Here is a 6832-nt window from a genome sequence, read left to right on the forward strand (position 1 = left end):
GGGTGTGCCAGTGTTTGCTTCATATATGTTTATAATTATCCTCTTTTCCTGTTGTTTCCTTGACCACTATGTAGTGACCTTCGCTTCTTCTGATCAGTTTTGGCTTGAAGTCTGCTTTGTCTGAAAATATGATAGCTACTCTTCTTTTCAGATGCCAATTGCATGAAATATTTTTTCCATCATTTGATTTTTAGTTTAAGAATTTCTTTTTAGTTTAAATCTGTTTCTTGCATTCAGCATACTGTTGAATTTTGTTTCTTGATTCATTCTACCAATCTGTATCGTTTTTTCACCCGGTACTGGGAATCAAACTCAGGACCTTGTACTTGCCAGGCAGGCATGGCACACTGAGCTAAATCCCTGGCCCTGCCACTCTGTATCTTGACTGGGGAATTGAAACCAGTCACAATGAGAGCTGTTACTGAAATGTTTTGACTTATTCCTGTCATTGCATTATTTTCCTGTTGCGGATTCCTCCCACCCTCTTCTTAAGTGCTCACCCTGTCTGCTGTAGTCACCCTATTAGACCTTTCATATTGTTGGCTTCATTGTTGCTCTCTAGGATTTCCGGGCTTTTCCTCTTCTTTATTTGATTTGCCTAGTCTCATACCAATACTATACTTCCTTAAGTACCAGAAATCTGTGAGACTTGATACCTAGTGGGATGTGTTATCCATTCAACTTATCTTTCCCTTCCCATGTGTCAAAACTATTTTTAACCCAGTCTTCAAATCTCCCAATGGCATTTTAATTAAAATCACACTGAACCTTTTAAACCAGTTTGGGAATTGAAAGTTCATCACACTGAATCTTTATAACCAGAAGCATGGTATCTATCTCTGTTGAGTCTGATGTTCTTTAATGTCTCTGAAAGAAATTGTATTTTTTTCCTAGATAACTTATATTTTTTATTCTAAATGTAGCTTTCATAATATCCTTTTATATCCTCCCTCTCTATATATAGGCCTCTTATTTATTTTTCTTATCTTACTGCTTTGGCTAGGATCTCTGTAATTACAATGTTGAAAAAAGTGGTAGCAGTAGATTTTATTTCTGCTTTTGCTAGTAAAAACTATCATTTAACAAATATAAAGCAGACTGTAAGAACATTTTGCCTGGACTCTTGAATGTGAGCCCTTGTGCCTTTGGCTCACCCCAAATCCCTCAAAGACCATCTAGCTCATGATGGGCCTTCCATAAATATTTATGAACAGATGTACTTCCTGGGTCATGGACGAATGCCCACCCAACTATGTTAGAATCTTCTGTTACAAATTTTTGGTGTCTTCTCATCTGAATTTGTTTCAAAATCTTTAAAGCTTTAATGTGTTTATTAGCAAAAGAAAGGTATGCACTCCTCTACTCTAACCCCTCCGATGGCTTTCTGCATTGCTTGAAATAAAATCCAAGAATATTTACAGAGCCTTGTAGGTTCTGCAAGGTGGAGTGCCTGGCTGCCACTGTGAACTCATGATCCCCCACTCTCTTCTTTCCCAAAGTATACCAGCCATAGCTTTAGGCCTGAAATTCTCACCCCCCAGACCTTTGCATTTCTGACTCCCTCACTTTTCCTGGGGAGCTACAGAATAGTCACCTCCCTGAAAGGTGGTTCCTGCCCCTTCTCCCACCTTTCTCCTTCCTTCCGCTGCCTTATTTTCCTTCCTGTCCTGTCCATGTCTTCATGACACCTGGCATAAGATGCCATTTTGTTTGTTTGTTTTTGGTACTAGAGATTGAACTTGAGTCCTTGCACTTACGTAGCAGGCAGCAGAACCACTGAGCTAAATCCAGGCCCCTAGATGCTATTTGTTGATTTGTTGATGTCATGTTCAACCTAAAGATTGCAAGCTCCATCCCCAAGACCAGACCAATGTCTGCAAGCACAAGTGCTCCATAAATATCTGTGGATTCCCTTTCCCTTTCATTCCAGCTCAAGGTGTGGAAGCGTATTCATGCACCTGCCCGTGTTTCTGACAAGTATTTCTCCCAATTGTTCTTGCATTTATTAACCAGTTTATGATGTTTCTAATGAGCAGAAGCTTCTGTTTTTATGTGTACAGCTTTGCTGTCCTCCTGCCTTCCCCACTCAGCAGATAATGATCCAGCTAATCCCCTCACACCGGTTTTGAAGATTTCCTGTACACAGTGAACTCTTTAATCCATCTGTAATTGGTCTGGGGTTAAGATGGGAGATAGAGATGTGTTCTGTCTTTCTCCCAATTAGCCAGTTTCTCCAAATACCTTACCTCCAATGAGTCTTCCTTTTCTACAGAGTATCACAGATTAAATTTTATATAGTCCAGCGTTTTTTTGTTTGTTTGTTTGTTTTTTTGGTACCACAGTATTTCTGAGTAATGTAAGCTGGCATTTACATAACATCATTTTATAAGCACAAGCTTCAGTGTAACACTTGTGCGGCTTTTCTTTTCTTTTCTTTTTTTTTTTTTTTTTTTTGAACTGGGGGTTTAACCCCGGCATGGAACTGGGGGTTGAACCCAGGCCCCTTACAATGAGCTGTGTGCCCAGCCCATTAAAATTTTTTTAAAATTTTTTATTTTGAGACAGGGTCTTGTAAAGTTGCTAAGTTGTCCAGGCTGGGCTGGAGCTTGTGATCCCCCTTCCTCAGCCTCTCACAGTTCTGGGATGACAGCACTGCTTCATCACACCTGGCTAAAGCTTGTCTGGGTTTGAGTCCTGGGTCTACCAGTGGCCAGCTCTGTGCCCTTGGGCCAGCACTCAGTGTCTCTATGCCATTCTTTCCTCATCTATAAAATGAGGATGACAAAAATACAAAACTTTCAGTAGGCCCCCAAGTTATCAAGCACCAGTGCTTTTGCAGAGTTAAACGCAATACTGGCCTTTTGGGTTGAGGGAGGATCCCGTCCCTTGTAAGCGTCCAGTGCTCAGAAGCGTGGCCCTTGCCCACGGATACTGGGTGTTCACTCCAGTGGAGGCAAGTGCTCCTCACTGTGCTTCTCTTTAAAAATTCCCCAGCTACATTCATCGGACCCTTCTTCCCGAGGCACCATACGGTCACATTCAGAGGTAACTCCACTGGGCTTGTGCGGGACTGCATCAAGTCACCTGGGGACCGTGGACATTAAGACAGTCCTGGGCCTCCTGCCCAGTGCTTGCTGATCCTCATTAGTTGCGGCCTCCCCTGGGCTCAGCAGAGTTGCACTTATCTGACCCAGAGAGGGCAGGGAGAGTGAGGGAGGACAGAGCCCAGTCTGTGTCTGCAAAAGGTGAGCCAGGCCTGGGGGGCAGGGAAGGGCTCATCTTATTAAATCAGGAGCTACACAACAGCCCAGGTTTCAAGACCCAGATAACCCTTCCAAAAAGAAATCACATCAGTGAAAAAGTTTCCAGAGAGCTTTATCTAAAGGCCCGGTATGGTGATGCAAGCATGTAAGCCCGGAACTCTGGGAGATGAAGGCAGGAGGGTTGCAAGTCTGAATCTCACCTGGGAAACTTAGTAAGACCCTATCTAAAGTTCTCTTCATCATCATCATCATCATCATCATCATCATCATCATCATCATCATCACCATCATCATCATCATCATCATTAAATAAAAAGTGTAGGGATGTAGCTTAATGCAAAGTCCGAGTTCAGTCCACAGTACTGGAAAGTAAAAGCATCAGCTAATTCCAGTAGCTGAAGCAATGTAAGGGGCAGGGTATGGGCTCATTTGTTAATTACTGGGCAGCTGTGGACCCTGATCTCACCAAGGACTTGGTCCCATGACTCCAGACTAGACTGCAAACCCCTTCCTCTCCTTGGCTGTCAGGTGCTGGGGCTGGGTGCTGTGGGATTGAAGGATTTCATTGTGATTATGACAATGACCTGCCATTTACTGGCTCACCTGGGAAGGTGGCCAGGTGGAGAGAGGGCCAGTCTTATCCCCTCCTCAAGTGCTCTGCCCTACCAGGCAGGTTGGCACAAAGGCCCTCTTGCTCCTTAGATATGTGTGGGTGGGTGGGGGTTCTTGAGCTACTTAAGGGCTGCCATAAACTTTTGGGGGGAGGAGCACGGTGGGAAGAGAGAGGTCAGGGGTTGTCTGGGTCCACTGTCAAACCTTGGGTGCCAGGAGCTCGGAGGACTGGCTGCGATCGCTCAGCAGCTATGTCCACTCTGGCCAGCTGTTCTTGCTGAGCCCAGATGGGTGAAATGGTCCTGTGGCCTTGGAGGAGGCTCTCAGGAGGAGGGGTGGCCAGAATGAGGATTGGATGAAACCTTACATTGACTCAAGGCCACCAGGGGCTGGAGCAGCTTCCTTGGCAGTTTCCCCGGGGTCTGGTGGTGTTGACACCGGCCCCTCCCTCGGCCTCTCCAGTTCCCTGCTCCAGTGCGCTTCTTGCTCATGCTGGCTGGGGACAAAGAGTTCTGTAGGACACATTAGTCCCAGACAGTGGATGCACATGCTGCAGGAAGTGTGCTCGGCTGGGGACATCCTACTTTCCAGGGAGGGGGCACTTTTGACTGTCACATGCTTGGCTGCACCTCTGGCATGCACAGACAGTGCCACGCCGTGAAGGACCATCCTGCCACCCGAGTCCTCAGCCCCAGTGGAGAAGTTCCATGAGTTTGTGGCACGGGGGTGACTGTAACCCATCCTTCAGAGCTGCCATCTGATGCCACCATCCTGGGAACCAAGGTCACCACTACAGCCCATCAGTTCAACCCTGGGTGGCTTCTGTCATGGCAGACCCGCCCTCCCAAAGGACAGTAATTACAGGGAAGGACGGAAATCTCCCAATTTAACAAATGTGACTTTGCAAAATGAGGCAGGGAGACAAATCTGTCTCCACTACTATTCATTAAGGAAAGTTCTTTGTAAAACCCAAATTAACAATTTCTCACTTAAAGATGGGTAATGATCATCCTTTTTGGCAACTTTTGGCTTGCTTTCAAAATGCTGAAATATGAAAATTATTTGGGATTGGGAGACACCCTAGGTGTGGGCATGGAAAATAGAAATCCACTTCAACATTATTGACAAACATATTGAAAATGGCCAATAATCTAAAGTTTGAGATACAACAGTCACATACAGACAGGATAATGGCTGCTTTGGAATACTAAACCAAATGATTTTACCTAGCTTGGAAATTCTTTGACTAAGGATATTGACAACATAGAGTTAAAAATTTTTTTTTTGAGACAGGTGCTTGTTGAATTAGTTACCACCACAATTCAGGCTGGCCTTCAATTCCCTATGTAGCCTAGCTTGGCCTCAAATTAACAGTGATCCTCCTGCTTCAGCCTCCCAAGTGCTGGGACCGCAGGTGTGCTCTACCAGATAGAGGATTTAAATTCTTCCATTTCACAGTGTGTGCACTCTTGCCAGCTCTCTAAATAATGCTACAGCTCTGCAGGCAGACACATGAGTGAGTGTGAAGGAGGAACTGTGCAAATGCAAGGGATGAGGGAGGGCTTTCTGAAATGGGGCTCCACTCCGTTACTTACACTTTACTCACTGAGTCCTCCCTGCCTGCTACTGGGGGCAAGGGTGAGAACAGGGCAGAGCACACTTCCAGCCTCTACACCGTGCTGGCTCCAGGGCCCCGCCCTAGGCTGGGCCACCAGAGTGGGTCCGATGTGGCAGAGCCATGGCTGACCGGAACTGCTTAGTTTTGTGGGTTGAGATGGTCACAGTGGCCTGCAGAGCAGGTAGCCACCCTTCTGAGACTGACCACCCTCTTCCCCTCTCAGGGCACGACCTGGGGACAGACCCCATGGCACAGCCTTAACCGGTGGCAGGACAAACCTGGGCTGAGCAGGCGGAGGGCTGTAGTCAGCGACCTTGAATGATGCACACAGTGGGCCTTGACCAAGGCAGGGAAAACTGCCTCCACTAATGTGAATGGGCATTCACTGTGCACCCAGCCTGAACTACGTGCTTTGCTTGTGTCAGTCCCTGGGGAGCTGGTGGGGAAACAGGCTCAGAGAGCTAATTACCCAGGGATGAGAAGGCAGGTGACCTGAGCCCAAAGCTTTGCCCCTGGGTCCCAGCAGTCTGCTTCTGCGGCACTGACGGCATCACAGGCTTTATCTCAGGTACATCACTCACCCCACCACTACCCGGAAGAGAGACTCTTGAAGGTCAGACCATGTGCCACACAAGCCTGAGGTCAAGAAGCCAATACCCAAGCTGGAGAATGGCTGGGCCGAGGGTTGGCTGAGTGGAGCCTCTGTTGGGATGGACTCTTCCCCAGAGCTCTTCACCACCCTAGACCCCTCTCCTGCCAGATCTGCCCAATTCTAAATAAAGACCATGGGCGCTGCAGACAAGGGAAACGTAAGACAAGGCCCCAGTCTCAGCCCTCTCTGCCAACAGGGGTTCCAACTGTCTCCAGGCCTCTCCCACCACCGACTTCCCTCTCTGTCCCCTTCCCCTAAAGGTCAGCACACTGGAAATTGATGCCAATGGACACCGAGGAGGAGGACCTGGCAGGCTCGGGCAACGGAGAGACAGGAGTGGGCAGGTGCGGGACTGGGCACGAGGAGGCCCCTTTCCTGCTCTACTGGGACTCTGGGCCCAACTGCCAGGCCGGGACTATGGCTGGGCGCCAGGGAAGATGTACAGCTGAGGCCCAGAGTGGCTCGTCCAACCAGGACTGCAGGCTCCTAGGGGCACCCGGCCTGGTCCAGGCTGGGGTGGGTCGGCCCCTCCCCTTTCCCCTACCTCAGAGGTCCAGGCCCAGCTTTTGTTATTCAGAGCCCGGGCCCCGCTGCCTTCCTGGGGTCAGGCGGCCACTTCCAAACCCCCATGGCGTTCTGCTCTCCGTTGGGTCTCGGCCGGCCGGGCCAGGTGCGCCCGCGGAAGTC

Source organism: Fukomys damarensis, unplaced genomic scaffold (genome assembly GCF_012274545.1).
Source record: "Fukomys damarensis isolate Sample0158 unplaced genomic scaffold, DMR_v1.0_HiC HiC_scaffold_16, whole genome shotgun sequence".
In the NCBI taxonomy this organism is placed as follows: Eukaryota; Metazoa; Chordata; class Mammalia; order Rodentia; family Bathyergidae; genus Fukomys; species Fukomys damarensis.